Here is a 21,115-nt window from a genome sequence, read left to right as displayed (position 1 = left end):
TGCTGCAGCTCCTCACTAGAGGGCGCCAGCACGGTCAGGGAGGGGGGGACTCGGCCCACTGCAGAGAGAGAGAGATGTTAGAGAAACTGGGAGTTGAAACTGCTCTTCAGCTGTTTCACTTCTCTATCTGAGATTGGTAACCATGGTAACAGACAGGCTTCACTGCTGAACCATGGCAACAGACGAGTTTCAGTACCAAAGATAAAAATATTAAAGCGTTTCTTTGACTTCTGATGTACTCATGTGTGTTATGTTTGTATTATTTATTAGTTTTATAATTAGAAAAAAAAAAAAGAAATTAACATGTCAGATTTTTCTCATAAACTTGTCATAAACAATTGTATGTAAAACAGAAAAAAGCATAGAGCTTTTTTTGCTCTATTTGGAACAATAAAGATAACTGTACTTACTCACACATTAAAATTCATAAAATCAGCAACCCTCAGACATCAAACTGTTAATGTGTCGTTAATAATGTTAAATCTTTAAGAACTATTGATTTTAGATGGATGTCACATTATTTGCAGCAAAAGGTTGAAGACAAAACTTTTATGAGAATGTAAAATATATAAACGTTTTCTACTTTTCTTCAAGAAAAAAAAACTTTTGAAAGTTTAATTTCCAGTGAAAATAAATGCACAAGACGATTTTAGTCTGAATTCAAAATTTACACTGATATTAGATTTTATATTTATGAGAAACATGAAGTATTTATGTAGAAGGAAATGAAATGAACCTTAATGATACAAGTTTGAGCTTCATAAATGAGTCAAATGTACTTACAGTTAACATCCAGTCTGGTTCCTCCACCGAACGTGTACCACAGTGATACAAACTCATTGAGGCGCCGTACAAAAACCTCTGACTGTAGAGAGACACGGCTCTCTGACTCTGAGACAAACAAACTCAACAAAATCATTCACTGTTTGCATAATGTTATAAATATAAAAAAGAAACAGTGCAACATGCTTTTATAAATTGCATTTTTAAAATTAGATTCACAGTTCAGATAATTTTATTAATTCCAAAGTTTGTTTGCAGCTTTCCCACACTACCTGCTCACATGGTCAAACTCACACAGCCTACAGTCTTTAAACAATAATCACGAGCACTGTTGCACGTCAAGGCAGAGATAAACAAGCAATGAGGTCAAGGAAAAAGTAAATAAATGCATCAAAATGAACAAAAATGTTCAAAATAAATAAACAGAATATGAAGGGTAAATGTCTGAAAATGAACAATCACAGAAACATTCATCTAAACGACTCCTGTCAGCGTTCAGGAATCTAACAGCTGAGGGAATGAAGGATCTGAAGTTTCTGTTTGTTCTACACTGAGGTTCAAGGTAACGGTGACCTGAGAACAACTTCCTGAACTCAGATGACAAAACAAGTTCAGGATGGATAATAATGTTTTTGTCCTTCATTTTCAGAGTGTCTCTCTGCCTGACCTCCGTGGTTTTGGAGCAGGTATTTATAAATAAAACACTGATCCAGCAGTTCAAGAAATGACTTTCTATAAATGGGCATTAAAAGTGTCATGGTCAGGGGGAGTTGGCTGTGTTTTTCCATGATGTCTCTGTCACCTGATTGTGATCCAGGACAAGCGGCAGTGTTTAAGACCAGCATCAGCATCTCTTCTTTGCTGGTCCGTCTGCTCAAAACATGTTAGTAACAGGCTGCCTTTACGTCTCGTGCTGTGTTTACCTTTCCTTGTTCTCCTTGTGCTCTCAGGAGCTTCTCAGATCCACCAGTCACATTATCAGCAGTTTGCATACCGACCTGTACGCAGGTCATGCTCACGCTGCTTCATGTTCACAGACTCACATTTCATCACCTGTCTGCTCTCCTGCCTTCAACTGTTCTTCATCACTGGATTAATCATGTTGAGCTCAGTACACTCATCCATCCAGCTCACTCAGCCAACATCACTCCCACTGGAGCGACCCCCACTCCACCTGCCAAAACCTTCACTTTTGTGATCCCCACACTAAGAAATTGTCTCCAGTGCCATTGTTCATTATTGTGTTGCATAATAAAGCTTCTGAGTGAACTTTATCCTGACTTCCTGTGATTGAATCTGCATTTCTCTCCACATCCATGTGCCGGCCTTTATTAACTTTTTTTATTGACATCAAAAAAGTTCAACCTTCTTCTTCTTTTTCTCTAAATAAATAAATAGGTTTGTTTTAAATGCCAGAGGCCCACCGGAATGTTTGCCTGTCGGCTCTCCGCTGCTGTATTCAGAATCAGAATCAGAATACTTTATTAATGCCAAAGGAAATTATTGCCAGATGGAAGAAATTCCACATGGCAACTCTGCTTATTTGTTTTTTCTATTCAATCATTTATATCAATGTATTGACACCAATAAACTATACCAACAACTACACCTACATGACCTTCTGTGAAAGGACTGCTGCTACCTACCTGAATGAGTTTGTTTTAGAATTTAGATTTTATGTTATTTATCCCTATCTATATTGTTGCAGTTTATTACTGCCTTTTTTATTATTTATTGCTGCTCTTTTTTAAACGTATTCTTTTTAAACTGTATTGTTTATTGCACTGTAGAGGCTGGTGAGAAACAGTATTTTGTTTCAGCCCGGGTAACACCATACGAAATGACAATAAACTTCTTGAGTCTTGAGTCGTAGAGCTAAACCTTGCCAAGCTAAGTATTTGATGGAGCCTACAGTCTTCAATAATCCATAACTTGCTTCCTCCTGTTATCTGGCAACAGCTGAAGAAAGCTGTGAAGCTACAGTTGTCATATGCCGTGGGAGTGTCTGGTCGGGTGTGGTCCAGGTTCCTGTTGCCCGTCCCCTGGGGTGGAGTTGGCCAGCTCATCACCTGCTTCCAATTTCTGGGCCTCCATCTGGAGGGTTTTCAAGCCAGCGCTGCCTGCCACTCCTCGCCAGTTCGTCCTGCTACCACTAGTGGTAAACTAGGCCTCCACTGTGTTTGGACTCTGTTTGTCTGGACCGTGGGTAAATGTGTTCTCCGTCTCCTGTGTTCTCCAGATACATCACCCGTCGTGCTCTGTTTCCACTCCGTTCTCCAGTCTGCCTAGAACCCTAGGACTACACACTCACCTTCTCCTCAGCCTGCCCTCCAGCCCGTACTTCAACGGTGGATCCCTCTCCCCTGGACACCCTGGAACCTGGACCAGCTTCCCCACATTCTCAGCCATCCCTGGGATGCTCCCACGGCAACCCCTCCTCTGCCTAATAGTCGGTGTTTTCAAGTAAGCACAAGACTCTCCACTAGTACCACTCACCTCAGCCCTTTAATTGTTTACCAGATCAGTAAAACCTCTTTCCTGTGTTTGCAGAAGTTCCCGCCCGTGTTCTCTTTGTGTTCCACGTCTGTTTTCCCGTCCTCTGGTCTCCTTCAGTTCCTGCGAATAGTTTCTGTTAGACCCAGCCTTGTTTAAGTACCTTTTTCCTTCAAATAAATTGTACATAGTTCGAGCAATTGAGTCTGCTCTCGAGTCCACTGCATCCTTGTTTGTGACAACAGTATTCTCCTTTTGAGCAAAGATGTTAATGGCATGGATATGTAACTGACTTTTTGCATGTCCTGAGAACCTGAAGATAGCCTTTTCCCTAAATTTCTAAAGCCTACACGGACAAAGGCTGGGTCACACTTGTTGACTGATTTGAATAAACTTTGGCACAGTGGAAAATAAGCCCCCCTTGTACACTGTTATGCAACCAAGGAAAAGTTGTGAATCGTTATTGTTGAAACGACAACACACATTCGCTTCTGCACTACTATAAACTTCGGCTTTGAGAGTTTTGAGAACGCTCTCGAAAACGCATACATTTCAAAACGGAGCTGTCCCGTCGCAGTGTGGACACTCTAAAACGTCGACTTTCTAAAACGATGACGCATTTTAGTCATGTGATGCAGTCATGTGACCAATTAAACAAAGATAGCAGAGGGCATTATACAGCACTTGTTTTGATTGCTCTCAATTTTGACAGCACTAAAAAAAGATTAATATCAGTTTGTACATGCTCCAGATAGCTTTTCTTCAAATTCTTTAATTCTCACTCGCTTTTGCGCAGGACTGGAACGTTTTCAATGTGGACGCACAACTCTGTGAAAACGACTGAAAACGCTAGTGTGGACGCGGAGCATTTTCAGAAGAAAAGGCCGTTTTCAAATCTATACGGGCTAGTGTGGACGTAGCCTTAGGATCAGGTTGTGCAGACTTTGTGCAGGTGATCATGTCTGAAACATCAAATTCTTCTCTGTCCCTGTCATCTGCGTGTGACTGGTTCCTGACATGGAGCTCATGTCCCTGATGTAAAAATGAGGAGAAAACTTGTCACTCTATGAAATGCCTCTGACTGTGAAAAGGTGCGGCTGTAAGGAAAACTGGAGAGGACCCCGCCTGGGAGCAGTGTCATGACCAAACATGGCGAGACTCTCCCATGCCCCTGACAATCTGCTCCTATATAAAGGAATAATACAATGTTTGTGTAAAAATCCATCATTCTACCCTTATCTGACTTCTACAGCACTCCAAACTTCTTAAAATGTATTTATTTTAAAAACCAAGAAAACAAAATATAGAAAGAAAAAAATACAAAACTATTTCCTTCAAAGTAAATACTGCCAGTAGAATGAGCTGCCTTGGTGGAGATTTATGTTCTTGGAGGGCCTCTCGTCAATGACAGATATTAAATTAAAAAAAAAGAAAACTCATTAAATTAGTTAAACTCGGACAACATGCTGATTAAGTGCTTTTATTTCTGCTATGCAAAAGTAAACCTTTGACAAAGGGAGCACAAAATGTAAAATATATTATCTCTGAAATTGAAAAACTTCAAACAATATTTGCTTTAGAGACAAAAGTTCTACTGAAACATTTTCAGGGAGACAAAAGAAGAAGTGAAGAAGATATTACTCTGTCTGAAGACAAAATGTAACACATCCAAGAGTCAGAATATATAATTAGTAAAGTTCAACAAAATGTAGCAGCAGCATCAGGGTTTTAAAATGAATCAATAAAAGTACAGAATTTAGTTCTTTGAGTGACTCAAATCTACTAACAGTTCACTTCCAGCCTGTTGCTCCACCAAAAGTCCACCACAGTGATACAAACTCACTGATCAGCTCTCTGACTCTGAAATCGATAAAATGTCAAACTTGTGTTCAATCAAATCTAAGGAAGACAGTGAGTCATGAATTTAAAAATAATCGCGTGACCCTCAATGATCTAATGATCATAAATTAAATGATCTCATTTAATAATAGTGACAGTACTGATTTTATCCATTTTCCTGAAAATAGTTTTCTTCAGTTTTCTCTGTCATTTTGTAAAACTATAAAGTGGAAAATGTTTAACTTCTTTAAGGCGCTTTAAAGTGGTATGAAAACCATAATGTTGTAGAAAAATGAAGTGGGTTTAAATAACAGACATTCAGAAAGGAACAATTTCAACACAAATGCGTCTAATTGGAGACTGTTGGTCAATATTATCATGAAGTGATTGATCCACTGATAGAAATCATCAGACTGATCCAAGTCTCTGCTGGAGTCAGTCAGATGATTTCCATAGAGAGGCACTTTGCATCAGCAGCACCATGCTCCAGTGCTCTGGGAGAGTTTATAGTCCTGAGAGTTGAACACTGGATGACTGACAGCTGTCCTTCATCACAACAGAAGCCACAGAAATCCTCCTCATCAAAAACATGACTTTGATCTGCGTCCTCATCTGGACTCTCCTCTGCTGCTGCTTCACAGGTAAAGTCCAGAGAATCAAACTCCTCTCCTCTATCAACATCTGTCCCTCTGAAATGAAGCCCACAAAACCATGAAGCTGCTTTATGTTTTTGTCTCTGTGTCCTCAGAGTCCAGAGGACAGATCACAGTGACTCAGCCTGGAGCAGTGAGCTCTGCTGTGGGAGGATCTGTGAGCATCAAGTGTACGACCAGTCAGAATGTTTATAGCAACTATTTACACTGGTACCAACAGAAAGATGGAGGAGTTCCTAAACTGCTCATTAAGTATGCTACTACTCGACAATCAGGGATTCCAGCTCGTTTTACAGGCAGTGGATCAAACTCTGACTTCACTCTGACCATCAGTGGAGTCCAGGCTGAAGATGCAGCAGTTTATTACTGTCAGAGTTATCACCGCATCAACAGTCAGTATGTGTTCACACAGTGAAAAACAGTCGTACAAAAACCTCCCTCAGTCAGACTGAACAGAAACTGAAGTGACTGCTGCAGCTGGAAGATACTGCAGAGACTGATACAGTTCACTGAGGACACGGACACACACACACACACTGAGGACACACACACACACACACACACACACACACACACACACACACACACACACACACACACACACACACACACACACACACACATTTGCTTCCAATCTAAAAATCGTTTCTTTTTCTCTTTTCCCTAAAAATTAAGTAAAAATCAGTCAACATGTTCAACAAGTCGAATAGTTATAGAGAAAACTCATTGTGACCTTTGACCTCCATTCCATACTAGAACCACCATAATATCATCTATGATTTGTTAAATTTGAACAGTTATCAGTAAAATAAGACCTTTATGTTAAAATATATGAAAATAAAATCAATAAATATCATACAGCTCAACATAAAAAATAAAGTTTAATTTAAATAATCTAAACATAAATTTGAGGCTCAAAAACAAACACTCTGTTTACACAGTGAAAATCTGTCGTACAAAAACCTCTCAGCTGAAGAGGAACTGATCTGAAGCAACAGCTGCAGAACAAACTAAAAGACTGGGAGGAACGATTACTTTAATATTTACTGTGGAAGTTCATTTGTGTGCACTCACAGTTTAACATTCATAAACTTATTGAATACGTTGTTAGTAACATGAAAAAGAAATGAAGTGGTGTCCCCGAATAAAAAGATAAATGTTTAATGAGTCACAGAATACAGACACAACACTGGCTCCAGATGTTCAACACATTAACATTATTTTTAGATGACTGATGTTCTCTGTAGCCCATCAGTCTGACTCATTCTTAGTTTCTACATTTATAACAACAAGTTCAGATGAAAAGACGTAGCTGGAAGGTCCACAAAGAAAAAAAATGTTGTTTTTGCTCATTAAAGATTTTTATATTAATCCAAGTTGTAAAATATAACAAGCTGTCATTAGAAATACAAATACTGTTGTCAGTGTTTCTGCACTGATGAGCAGCTCTTTTCTATTTGTAAGCTGTTAAATATTAAACTGATGCTTCTGTGGAGCTCAGCTGCAGTCCTTCATCACACAAATCCAGAAAATCATTGTAGTCACATCACAACTAGTGTCTATAATATTCTGATATTCTGCTGATTAACAAATCAAGCAGGCTGTTATAACAGTGTTTGTAGGGGATGTGTTCAGTGAAGATTTAGCCTCATTTGGATATTTCCAGCACAAACGAATCACTGTTACTGTTGTAAAAACCTAAAGTTATTTAGTCAGTTTCCAAAGTATTAATGTAGACAGAACAAAGAACTAAAATGTTTCTCTTTAAAATAATATCTTACTAATGCTTAAAAGTGTGACATTAATATAAAGTCCTACCTAAATCTGAAACCAATGAAAATAAGATGTGATCATCATCCTGACAGACCGTGGTCTTTGTCTTGTGTTAAGAAGTTTAGTGAAGTGAGTTTCTCTCATTTTGCTGTGAACACTAGAAGAGATTAACTTCTATATAAGTTGATTAAAGCAGACCTGTAGTCTCTCATCTGCCTGCATTCCTGTGTTTGTTCTGTTAGTCTGTTCTTAACATCATGTCCACTTCAAGCTCAATTCTGTCGTCATTATTTGAGTCCAGTTATTGTCTCGCCGCCTTCTGTGAGTTACTCAGCCTCTGTTTTGTGTGCTTTAACTCTCAGACTCCTGATCTCCACCTCATCCTGACAATTAGAGATCCTCAGCTAAGTCTCCACCTGCTTCACCTCTGCCACCACCAGCTTCTAGACTCTTCTCTGCTTTGTTGCTTCATCAGAGTTTCACTGCCAAATAGTTCATTAATCAAAATTTATTAAGTCTTCAATTATACTTTTTTTTAATGATCTCTGTTTAAACATACAGATGACACCCTGCTGTTTAATTTTACTTATTAGGTTTTAGATCAGATTAAAATGTAGATCATAAAACAGCTTTGAGACTAGAAATTATGAAGAGCACACAGATAATCTATGGTTGACATGACCTCAACAGCTTATAGAGAAATATTTAATATGTGGATTAAAAAATATATTTAACCATTTTCACTGCACATTACACTTGATGTGTCTGTTTACATTTTTATTTTGGTCTGGTTTTACAAATATTACAAAATCTTAATTTTTTAATGTGCATTTATTAAACTCACAGAGTCAAAGAACATGTTTTCTCGGTACATTTTTATTCTTTTAAGAGTTTGAAATATCAGCTTTACAACAGACACAAAAGGATGAAACTAGAGGAGATTGTTGCTCTGATTGTTGTCATTATGAGATGGAAACATGACTGTTTGATGAGTTTATTTTTTAAATCTGGAAACACAAAGAAACAAAGAGACAGAAGAAAAACAGCATGAAAGACTCAGTGATTGACATCAGGACTGGGAACACTGGTCTCTCCTCAGTATCTCTGAGACCAGAGACTGGGAGCCCTGGGTGGCCTCACAGGTCACAGAGCCCACCTTCCCCCACTGGTCTGCAGTGAGCGTCAGGGTGCTGCTCCAGCTGTAGAGGCCGTCATTCTGCAGCACTCCAGGAGTCCTGCTCTCCTCCCCTCTGATGCTGCTGCTGCCACTGCTGTCGCTCGTCTTCCAGGACAGACTCCAGTCTGAGGGGAAGCCCTTGTTGGCCACACACATGAGCGTGGCCTTCCCCTGCTCCAGCTCCTTGTTGGAGGGACCCAGCACCTTCAGGGCGGGGCGGGTATCACCTAGGAAACACCAATCAGCTTAGAGGACACGAACCACAATTTGAATTTCTCCGTTAAGAAGTTTCTGTCAGGTGTTTTTTCTGCTCCACCAGTCATTCACTCACACATTGTTTCACTTCCCTTTAAGAAACCTCTCATGCATATCAGCACAGAGAGAATCATCACACAGTTTGAGCTGAAATATGTTCAAACTACACTGGAAATAAAAGAAGCAGATGTGGAAACATTTACAGCAGAAGTTTGGCTTTAAAATGATTAGAAGTCTAAATCATGGACGACTGAAGACATTAGTGGACACAAGCACAGAGCAGCTACTCATTCATACAGATTTGAAATGTTATTGAACAGCTCACATGATTTCAAACTAAATCTGAAACATCTGACATGATAAAAACATCAGAAAGCAAACTTTGACTCATCCAAACAGCAGCTGATGTGGTGGAAATTTACAAACTAATCATAAGATGATGAAGTTTACTCTTGTCTACATATATTTTACTGTGACAGAAATGTAGATTAAACAAGAGAAACTCGCAGAGCTCATCTGAATTAGTCCAGTAAAAAGGACAAACATCAAACACTAAATTATTTTAATAAAAAAAAAGTTTTCTCTCATCTAAGCAGCCTAACAAGTAGTTATAAAAGAAAATAATAAAACATTTAATAATAAACACAGTTTAATTAACTTACTTCCAACATCCAGTCTGGTTCCTCCACCAAAAGTCCACCACAGTGATACAAACTCATTGAGGCGCCGTACAAAAACCTCTGACTGTAGAGAGACACGGCTCTCTGACTCTGTTAGACTGAACTAAACCTACAAGCCCTCAAAATACAACTTTATCATCAGAACCAGAAATAATAATTAATACTATGAAACATCCCAGATTTTCATTAGAAAATGTTATGAGTTTTTGAATATGCGTTTTAAAAGCAAACTTTGTTCATAGGCCAGTAAATATTATGAAATCATGAAGTAATGATTCGTTAATATAGCTTGTTCCCTAGTATGCTGAATATTAAAGGAAATGAAAGGAATGAAAAAATATATTTAAAAAAGCTCTAAGTTTAACTTACTTCCAAATTCCAGTCTGGTTCCTCCACCGAACGTGTACCACAGTGATACAAACTCATTGAGGCGCCGTACAAAAACCTCTGACTGTAGAGAGACACGGCTCTCTGACTCTGAAACAAACAAACTCAACAAAATCATTCACTCCTTCCTTTTCAGTTTTACCAACTGATCTAAAAAAATGAAATTATTGCAGTGCTAAACATTTAAAGAAGATATATTTTTATTTTTGAATATATGAGTTTTGAAAATGGGACTTCTTCCTCTGATGATATCAAATCAATCAATAATGAAATCATCAATTTAAAATGGAATTTAAAACTTGATTTAATATGTGTCAGTATAAACTGAGACCTTTTTGATTCTCTCAAATATCTTTTGTTTTTCATTTTTCACGTGATATACAGTGTAGGTTAATTGTGATAAAACCATAAATACTGAAAAATACATAAAGACATATTTGCCTCCAATAAACTGAATATATATATACATTTTAAAACTAGTGTCTAGTTGCCACTGAAAGGAACATCTTCAGTGCTCCTTGGCACTGATTGTCAAAGACTTTGAACTGTACTGGAGGGATGAGGCCCTTTCTCCCAAATCATGCAGACGAGAGCTCTGTAACACATCGGCCCAAAATCTCCTTGACATTTAGATTAAGCTCTAATGATTGTAAAACACATAATTTCACATAATTTCCATCCTCATTAAAGCATTAACTGATCCCTAGTGTCAGGGGCTGAGTCTGTGACCCTGTGTTTTGAGTTTATTTAGTATTTTTGGTTTCTTGGTTATATTAAAATATATGAAGTTCTTGTGGTGTTATGCTTAGTTAGGGTTTAATTGAAGTTTAGCCTAATTGTGTTACCACCCAAGTCTCCTTGTTTGTGAGTCTTTTCCTGTTTTCTGTGTTAGTCTATCATATGTTATCATGTCTATGTCTCTCCATGTTTCCTGTTTTACTTTGAAGAGTCTAGTATTTCCATGTTCATGGTGTTTTGTTTCCCTGTGGCATCATTATGTGTATTCCAGTCAGCTGTTTTCCCAAGTGTTTCCACTTTCCCTGATCACCTCCTGTGGGTATTAGGTCTGTTTTCCGTCCCCCACATCACGTCAGGTTAAAAGGACGTATTTCATCATTCTGTTCAGGCCATGTTCATGTTTTCTCATCATAGTTTCTTGCATGCTCCTACTAATCATATTCATATCACTTTGTCATAGCTGACATAGTCTAGCTTTTCCCAGTTTAGCTTGTACTTTTAGTTTACTCCCCCTGTATGCTTTGCCTTGTTTTTTATTCCTGTGGGGTTTTTTCCAGCCAAATAAAGGGCTCGCCTTTTGTTTAAACTTCTCTCTTCTTCTGTGGTGCACTTGGGTCCACTCCACAAACACACCGGCTGCTCAGCCGTGACACATAGTTCCTCCTGTCATCCTGGAAAAGCTCACTCAACTCAAGATTGAAAAGTTTAATGACACTAGTGATCACTCAGAACAAATATAATAGATGTCGTTTAAGTCTTCATTTATGAAAAGGATCTACATCTTCCTCTGCATTCTTCAGTAAAATCTTGGCTTTTTTATATTTATTGATATGACACTGACAGCATGAGAAAGCTTTTTAATATTCAACAGCTGGGAAATCTTTGGCTCACAAAATCGATTAACTAAAGAAAGAGTCTTCTTTAAAAGAGCAAAACAGACAAAATAACCTTTTTCTATTTAGTTTTGTTAAACGTCAGGATAGGATCAGAGATGAGAACTTTTTAAACAGAGAGCTGATCCAGACTTGCTGTATTGGGGTGCTGGTCCTGCAGATCGACACTACGTCTTTACTAGTTATGGATTGGCAGTGGTGTGTGGGGTTGTAGTATCAGGGCTGATACATTTTCAAGAAAGGTAACAATTAATGCATTTATGTATATGTATAATAATATATAATTATTTATATTCATGGCTACCACAGCATGAGTCATCACACACTCTCTGAAAGTAAATGATGGAAGAAATTGGAAAAGAAAAATTGGTCAAGTTTAACCTTTTAAACGTAAAATGATAAAACATTGTGGAGATTTGGATACTTAAGTAAATATACATGTTCCTGTGTGCTGAAATATCTTTAATTAATAAATGCAAATTGAATAAATAAAAATACAAAGTAAAACAAAAAAGCACTGCACTAACTAAAGGATGAACGTGACAGAGGATGACATGATGAGGAAAGATGACTGACTCTGTGTGTTTGCATATGTGTCCTGCCTCTCTGCTCACAGCTGTTAAGAGGCCAGTGTTGATCAGTGGCTGTCCAGGCCTTTCAGAGCCACTCACACACCAGCAGCACAATGATGATGTCACTGACTCTACTGCTGGCCACCCTGGGGCTCCTTGTTCAGGGTGAGACTCTCTGTGAAAACTTCAGCATGCAGCCAACTCCACACTTCAAATTCAAATAAATTTTCTCCAATATGGATTTTTCTCAATAACTCTTCTCATCTCATTAATATTTTCAGGTTCATCAGCAGAAATCATCCTGACTCAGACTCCTACAGCTCAGTCTGTTGTTCTTGGACAGACTGTCTCTGTCAGATGTAAAGCCAGTTCAAGTGTTAGCAATGATTTGCAGTGGTATCTTCAGAAATCTGGAGAATCTCCCAAACTCCTCATTTACAGTGTTAACAGTCGGTACTCTGGAGTTTCTGAGCGTTTCAGTGGGAGTCGGTCTGGAACTGACTTCACTTTGACCATCAGTGGAGTTCAGGCTGAAGATGCAGGAGTTTATTACTGTCAGCAGGATTACAGCTTCCCGTTCACACAGTGAAAAACAGTCGTACAAAAACCTCCCTCAGTCAGACTGAACAGAAACTGAAGTGACTGCTGCAGCTGGAAGATACTGCAGAGACTGATACAGTTCACTGAGGACACATAAACACATTTTATTAGAGTTTTCCTTTCTAACTCAGTTTGAAGAACAATACAAAAATGATTCAAGAGCATAAACAAGACCTTATTGATTTTTAGTATCAGGCACAGTCCACTATGGACACTTGGACGTCCACCCCTGACCCAACCTGGACGTCAGTGTGACATTTAACATTTAAACTTTGGACTGGGTCATTGTTGGACGTCATGTGCTCGTCTATGACAGGTGCAGGAAAATTACATGATTAATAAATATAATATTTTTATTTACAAATATCATGATTGTTGTTATCAACATGATACATATGAATATAAATTATTTACAAACAAACATGGTTTACTGCGTTTCAGCCTGTTGACTTTTCCAGTATTTATATATTTTTCTTTCTTCTTTAAGTGGTTTTATTTATTTCAATGAATCAGTGTGTTTGTAACCACATTAAAACTGTTATTTAATAAAGTATGTTGAAAACGTTGAAATCCATGTTAATATATTTATAAACATATATAACAAACAGCAGAAATAACAGGACATGTTCAGGTGAAAAATCTTTATTGCTGTAAAATCTTGACAAGTTCATAAAACAGGAAACAAACAGATTAAGAATAAAGAGACTGAGACTGAAAAAGACTGCAGACTGAGAGCTGTAGCAAAGTGTAAAAAACAACAACAATAACAAAAAACAGCATCATGCCCCCAGTGAATCAGCTCAGGACTGGGAACACTGGTCTCTCCTCAGAGTCTCTGAGAGTGGAGTATCGGAGCCCCTCGTGGCCTCACAGGTCACAGAGCCCACCTTCTCCCACTGGTCTGCAGGCAGCATCAGGGTGCTGCTCCAGCTGTAGAGCCTGTCTGTCTGCAGCGCCCCGGGGCTCCTGCTCACTTCCCAACCAATGCCGCTGCATCTGCGGCCGTCAACGATCCAGGACAGACTCCAGTCTGAGGGAAAGCCCTTGTTGGCCAGACATGTGAGCGTGGCATTCCCCTGCTCCAGCTCCTTACTGGAAGGGGCGAGCACCGTCAGGGTGGGACGGACATCACCTAGGAGACACCAATTAGCTTAGAGAACGGGTAACAGGTAGTTTCTGTCAGATGTTTTTCTGCTCCAACAGTCACTCACACGTTGTTTCACTTCCCTTTAAGAAACCTCTCAGCACAGAAATAACAGCAGTGAAATATGTCCAAACCACATACAGAAGGAAAAAAGTGCAACATTTGACAAAAGAGTGTTAAACTCACAAAAATCTGACTCACTCATGATTTTAAGGATTACTGGGAAATACGTTTAAAAACACAACTCACTAAAACAATTTTCTTCATGAACAGATTTTTTCTATACAGTTAACCTTGATCTGAAATGGGGGAACATGATGCAGAAGAATTTTTATTCAAGTAAAATTAATCTTTCCACAACTTACTGTAAAGGAACAGTTTTATCAACAGCAAGTAGGTAAAGATTTCAAACACAAATTTACACATAAAATTCTGTCAGCCTCCTTGTGATATCAGGAAAAACATCAAAATAAATGTTAATTTTTTTCTCCCACATTACTCCCGTCCTAGCTGATTTGCACTGGTTGCCTGTGAAATATCGTATCCAATTTAAAATTCTGCTGTTTACTTTTAAAATCACTAATAACACAGCACCGAGCTATCTTAAGGAACTCTTAAACTTATATGTTCCTGCTAGGGCTTTAAGATCATCCTCACAGTCTCTGTTGGTGCGGCCTAGATCTCGGCTGAAGTCTAGAGGTGATCGAGCGTTTGCCCTGGCCGCACCAGAGTTGTGGAACAACCTTCCGATTGGCATTTGGGCGTCTGATTCTATTCAATCTTTTAAATCACGGCTTAAAACGTATTTGTTTAATCTTGCGTTTTCTACCGGTTAAATGCTGGCCTTGTCTGCAGTGATTTATTTTACTAATTTTCTTATCATGCTTTTTATTTGCGCTGTGTATGTCTTATCCCATTGTGTGTTGATGACATAGTTATATTGTACTATAGCTATGTGCTATAGTTATATTTTTTCTATTGGTGGCTTTTTCCTGTGAACATAATTCTACACTTTTATTTTTATGACTCTGATTATGCTTGTGTTAATTTGTTCTATGTTAAGCACTTTGGCATGCCGTTGGTTTTTAAATGTGCTCTATAAATAAAGATTGTTGTTGTTGTGAAGCAGTGGGCAGCTGCCAATCCAGCACCCGGGGAGTAGTGAGTAGAGATGGTACTTTGCTCAGGGGTAACTCAGGGTAGCCATTCGGTGGATTTGAATCCCCGAACTTATGATTAGGGGGCGAGCACTGTCGATTTACTCCCTGTGTAATTCTGACAGCTGATATGAAGCATTCTTTAGTAAAATTACACAACCTTTATTTTATCTTTCCATACTGTTTACTGATTTCAATCCTCCATCCATCCATCCATTCACTTCCGCTTATCCTTTTCAGGGTCGCGGGGGGTGCTGGAGCCTATCCCAGCTGTCATAGGGCGAGAGGCGGGGTACACCCTGGACAGGTCGCCAGTCTGTCGCAGGGCCAACACACAGGGACAGACAACCATTCGCACTCACGTTCACACCTAGTGACAATTTGGATTATCCAATTAACCTATCCCCACAAGTTGCATGTCAAACTCCACACAGAAAGACCCCGGCCTGATGGTGGAATTGAACTCAGGACCTTCTTGCTGTGCAGCAACAGTGCTACCCACCGTGCCACAGTGCTGCCCGATTTCAATCCTATCTGTATAAAATGTTAACATGTGCAGTATTGTGACAAGCAGGCTGATCCATCACTCAACAATATGACAAAAGTAAGTAAGTGAAATTTTATTTATGTAGCACATTTCAAGCATCACAAAGTGCTTCATATGAAAATCACAGAGCATTAAAGAAAAGAGTTTACTAAAGTCAAGTCTAATAACATGACATTTGGTTGTTTCTTAAGAGACCACCGCGTCCACAGATCTCAGACTCAGAGGGAGAGAGTTCCAGAGGCTGGGATCACTGTGGAAAAAGCTCTGTCTCATTTAGTTTTCAGCCTGTTATGATGTAGAGTAAACAGACCCTGATCACAAGAAATCAGGGACCTGCTGTGGCTGTATGGCTGAAAAAGTTCAATGACGTAAGCTGGTGCTTTCCCATGATGCTTACAAAAGTGTACAATGAATTACAATGAAGAAAAAAAATGAATAAAAATGAATAAGAAGACAGAGAAATAGAGGTTTGCATTAGAATCCTAAATGTATGCAGAGTCGAGAGTTACCCCAAGAGTCCAGACAGAGGATTTAATTGTAAAAACCATTCTTTAACATGCTGATTGAAGCAAGTCCCTGTTAGAGTCAGATGATTTCCATAGAGAGGCACTTTGCATCAGCAGCACCATGCTCCAGTGCTCTGGGAGAGTTTATAGTCCTGAGAGTTGAACACTGGATGACTGACAGCTGTCCTTCATCACAACAGAAGCCACAGAAATCCTCCTCATCAAAAACATGACTTTGATCTGCGTCCTCATCTGGACTCTCCTCTGCTGCTGCTTCACAGGTAAAGTCCAGAGAATCAAACTCCTCTCCTCTATCAACATCTGTCCCTCTGAAATGAAGCCCACAAAACCATGAAGCTGCTTTATGTTTTTGTCTCTGTGTCCTCAGAGTCCAGAGGACAGATCACAGTGACTCAGCCTGGAGCAGTGAGCTCTGCTGTGGGAGCATCTGTGAGCATCAAGTGTACGACCAGTCAGAATGTTTATAGCAACAGCTATTTACACTGGTACCAACAGAAAGATGGAGGAGTTCCTAAACTGCTCATTTATGTTGCTAGCAATCGACAATCAGGGATTCCAGCTCGTTTTACAGGCAGTGGATCAAACTCTGACTTCACTCTGACCATCAGTGGAGTTCAGGCTGAAGATGCAGCAGTTTATTACTGTCAGAGTCTTCACTATCCTAACAGTCAGTGGGTGTTCACACAGTGAAAAACAGTCGTACAAAAACCTCCCTCAGTCAGACTGAACAGGAACTGAAGTGACTGCTGCAGCTGGAAGATACTGCAGAGACTGATACAGTTCACTGAGGACACACACACACACACACACACACACACACACACACACACACACACACACACACACACACACACACACACACACACACAGTAATGTTAATGTGGGTTTGACTCAAATCATCAGACTTGTGTCCATCCTGACGAGCTCGCACAGAAGAACATGTGAAACACAAAACAGTTGATACTGTGAGTCAGATCTGTGATGAAGAAACTCTCCTGTAAATATTCAAACTGGGAAGTAGTTATTAAATGAGAATATTTTAGTAAACTGCAGTACTGATATATGTATGTATGTAGATTGCTCAGCTACATTCTTGATCACAGAAATATTTCACATGATTTGATCTGAAGATTTAAAGTTTAGTTCATCAAGTCTTTAACTTCATCTTTGTGACATAAATTATTCTGACATTTACACTTTTTAACCTGCACTGATGTTCTGAAAGAGACATTTTTAGTGTCTCCTATGTTGATAAAGAAAGTTTAGTTTTTCTTTGGGTTATTTTATCAATTCTGACTTTGAAGAAAACCAGGACGGGTCTCATCATGGGTCACATGCAGGTTACAATAATCTGTCACCATGTTTTCTACTTCTTCTACACCCAACAGCAAAGATCATCACAAAGTCCAACATGATGGAAAATAATGCAGCTGCAAAAGACTTTAAAACTATTTATAACAGGGAGCAGCTGTTGGCTGTGATTCTATTTTTAACTTATTGCTTTTTCTTTTTTTTAGTTGTTTTCATTTTTTTACATTTACACTCTGATGTGATACAGCACATGTGATTCTCTCAGTCAAAGTTACTGAAGCAGAGATTTTCAGTGTATGGAAGCATCACTGCTGAACCTGAAGGATGATTATCAGACAGAAGAGCAGCTGAATGGAAACACATGAAAACCACTATTTGAAGACCTCAGTTTTTATTTGAAGTATTAAAACCATCAACAGTGCCACAAGCATGAAAACATGAAAACTATCAGAGCAGACTGAGAGAAGCTGCAGACTAAAGCCAGTATCAGAGTCCCAGTGAGTCAGCTCAGGACTGGGAACACTGGTCTGTCATCAGAGTCTCTGAGAGTGGAGTGTGGGAGCCCTGGGTGGCCTCACAGGTCACAGAGCCCACCTTCTCCCACTGGTCTGCAGGGAGCCTCAGGGTGCTGCTCCAGCTGTAGTGGCTGTCATTCTGCAGCGCCCCGGGGCTCCTGCTCTCCTCTCCACTGCTGCTTCTTCCATCCACCTTCCAGGACAGCCTCCAGTCTGAGGGGAAGCCCTTGTTGGCCACACACATGACTGTAGCCTTCCCCTGCTGCAGCTCCTCACTAGAGGGCGCCAGCACGGTCAGGGAGGGGGTGACTCGGCCCACTGCAGAGAGAGAGATGTTAGAGAAACTGGGAGTTGAAACTGCTCTTCAGCTGTTTCACTTCTCTATCTGAGATTGGTAACCATGGTAACAGACAGGCTTCACTGCTGAACCATGGCAACAGACGAGTTTCAGTACCAAAGATAAAAATATTAAAGCGTTTCTTTGACTTCTGATGTACTCATGTGCATTATGTTTGTATTATTTATTAGTTTTATAATTAGAAAACAAACAGAAATTAACATGTCAGATTTTTCTCATAAACTTGTCATAAACAATTGTATGTAAAACAGAAAAAAGCATAGACCTTTTTTTGGTCTATTAGGGAACAATAAAGATAACTGTACTTACTCACACATTAAAATTCATAAAATCAGCAACCCTCAGACAGCAAACTGTTAATGTGTCGTTAATAATGTTAAATCTTTAAGAACTATTAATTTTAGATGGATGTCACATTATTTGCAGCAAAAGGTTGAAGACAAAACTTTTATGAGAATGTAAAATATATAAACATTTTCTACTTTTCTTCAAGAAAAAAAAAAAACTTTTGAAAGTTTAATTTCCAGTAAAAATAAATACACAAGACGATTTTAGTCTGAATTCAAAATTTACACTGATATTAGATTTTATATTTATGAGAAACATGAAGTATTTATGTAGAAGGAAATGAAATGAACCTTAATGATACAAGTTTGAGCTTCATAAATGAGTGAAATGTACTTACAGTTAACATCCAGTCTGGTTCCTCCACCGAACGTGTACCACAGTGATACAAACTCATTGAGGCGCCGTGCAAAAACCTCTGACTGTAGAGAGACACGGCTCTCTGACTCTGAAACAAACAAACTCAACAAAATCATTCACTGTTTGCATAATGTTATAAAAATAAAAAAGAAACAGTGCAACATGCTTTTATAAGTTGCATTTTTAAAATTAGATTCACAGTTCAGATAATTTTATTAATTCCAAAGTTTGTTTGCAGCTTTCCCACACTACCTGCTCACATGGTCAAACTCACACAGCCTACAGTCTTTAAACAATAATCACGAGCACTGTTGCACGTCAAGGCAGAGATAAACAAGCAATGAGGTCAAGGAAAAAGTAAATAAATGCATCAAAATGAACAAAAATGTTCGAAATAAATAAACAGAATGTGAAGGATAAATGTCTGAAAATGAAGAATCACAGAAACATTCATCTAAACGACTCCTGTCAGCGTTCAGGAATCTAACAGCTGAGGGAATGAAGGATTTGAAGTTTCTGTTTGTTCTACACTGAGGTTCAAGGTAACGGTGACCTGAGAACAACTTCCTGAACTCAGATGACAAAACACGTTCAGGATGGATAATAATGTTTTTGTCCTTCATTTTCAGAGTGTCTCTCTGCCTGACCTCCGTGGTTTTGGAGCAGGTATTTATAAATAAAACACTGAACCAGCAGTTCAAGAAATGACTTTCTATAAATGGGCATTAAAAGTGTCATGGTCAGGGGGAGCTGGCTGTGTTTTTCCATGATGTCTCTGTGCTTCCACCTCTGGGCGGAGCCCTCATCAGCACACCTGCCATGCTCACCTGATTGTGATCCAGGACAAGCGGCAGTGTTTAAGACCAGCATCAGCATCTCTTCTTTGCTGGTCCGTCTGCTCAAAACATGTTAGTAACAGGCTGCCTTTACGTCTCGTGCTGTGTTTACCTTTCCTTGTTCTCCTTGTGCTCTCAGGAGCTTCTCAGATCCACCAGTCACATTATCAGCAGTTTGCATACCGACCTGTACGCAGGTCATGCTCACGCTGCTTCATGTTCACAGACTCACATTTCATCACCTGTCTGCTCTCCTGCCTTCAACTGTTCTTCATCACTGGATTAATCATGTTGAGCTCAGTACACTCATCCATCCAGCTCACTCAGCCAACATCACTCCCACTGGAGCGACCCCCACTCCACCTGCCAAAACCTTCACTTTTGTGATCCCCACACTAAGAAATCGTCTCCAGTGCCATTGTTTATTATTGTGTTGCATAATAAAGCTTCTGAGTGAACTTTATCCTGACTTCCTGTGATTGAATCTGCATTTCTCTCCACATCCATGTGCCGGCCTTTATTAACTTTTTTTATTGACATCAAAAAAGTTCAACCTTCTTCTTCTTTTTCTCTAAATAAATAAATAGATTTGTTTTAAATGCCAGAGGCCCACCGGAATGTTTGCCTGTCGGCTCTCCGCTGCTGTATTCAGAATCAGAATCAGAATACTTTATTAATGCCAAAGGAAATTATTGCCAGATGGAAGAAATTCCACATGGCAACTCTGCTTATTTGTTTTTTCTATTCAATCATTTATATCAATGTATTGACACCAATAAACTATACCAACAACTACACCTACATGACCTTCTGTGAAAGGACTGCTGCTACCTACCTGAATGAGTTTGTTTTAGAATTTAGATTTTATGTTATTTATCCCTATCTATATTGTTGCAGTTTATTACTGCCTTTTTTATTATTTATTGCTGCTCTTTTTTAAACGTATTCTTTTTAAACTGTATTGTTTATTGCACTGTAGAGGCTGGTGAGAAACAGTATTTTGTTTCAGCCCGGGTAACACCATACGAAATGACAATAAACTTCTTGAGTCTTGAGTCGTAGAGCTAAACCTTGCCAAGCTAAGTATTTGATGGAGCCTACAGTCTTCAATAATCCATAACTTGCTTCCTCCTTTTATCTGGCAACAGCTGAAGAAAGCTGTGAAGCTACAG

General features: G+C 39.1%; 5 gene segments (V, D, J or C); 2 read left to right on the top strand and 3 right to left on the bottom strand.

Annotated features, from left to right (window-relative positions):
- The first annotated feature begins 5,704 nt into the window (after positions 1 to 5,704).
- Positions 5,705 to 6,183, top strand: LOC308384485 (Ig kappa chain V region K-25-like). The segment is given in 2 exons: positions 5,705 to 5,756; positions 5,864 to 6,183.
- Positions 6,184 to 8,610: 2,427 nt separating this feature from the next.
- Positions 8,611 to 9,053, bottom strand: LOC308384483 (Ig kappa-b4 chain C region-like). The segment is given in 2 exons: positions 9,050 to 9,053; positions 8,611 to 8,945 (listed from the first exon to the last, which is right to left on the bottom strand).
- A 4,590-nt stretch (positions 9,054 to 13,643) lies between these two features.
- On the bottom strand, positions 13,644 to 14,744 carry LOC308384482 (Ig kappa-b4 chain C region-like). The segment is given in 2 exons: positions 14,645 to 14,744; positions 13,644 to 13,975 (listed from the first exon to the last, which is right to left on the bottom strand).
- A 1,682-nt stretch (positions 14,745 to 16,426) lies between these two features.
- LOC308384481 (Ig kappa chain V region K-25-like) lies at positions 16,427 to 16,908 on the top strand. The segment is given in 2 exons: positions 16,427 to 16,478; positions 16,586 to 16,908.
- Positions 16,909 to 17,479: 571 nt separating this feature from the next.
- Positions 17,480 to 19,395, bottom strand: LOC308385029 (Ig kappa-b4 chain C region-like). The segment is given in 2 exons: positions 19,088 to 19,395; positions 17,480 to 18,362 (listed from the first exon to the last, which is right to left on the bottom strand).
- Positions 19,396 to 21,115: the final 1,720 nt, after the last annotated feature.

Source organism: Rhamphochromis sp. 'chilingali' (genome assembly GCF_963969265.1).
Source record: "Rhamphochromis sp. 'chilingali' genome assembly, chromosome: 17".
Classification (NCBI taxonomy): Eukaryota; Metazoa; Chordata; class Actinopteri; order Cichliformes; family Cichlidae; genus Rhamphochromis; species Rhamphochromis sp. 'chilingali'.
This window is presented reverse-complemented; position numbering and strand designations above follow the sequence as displayed.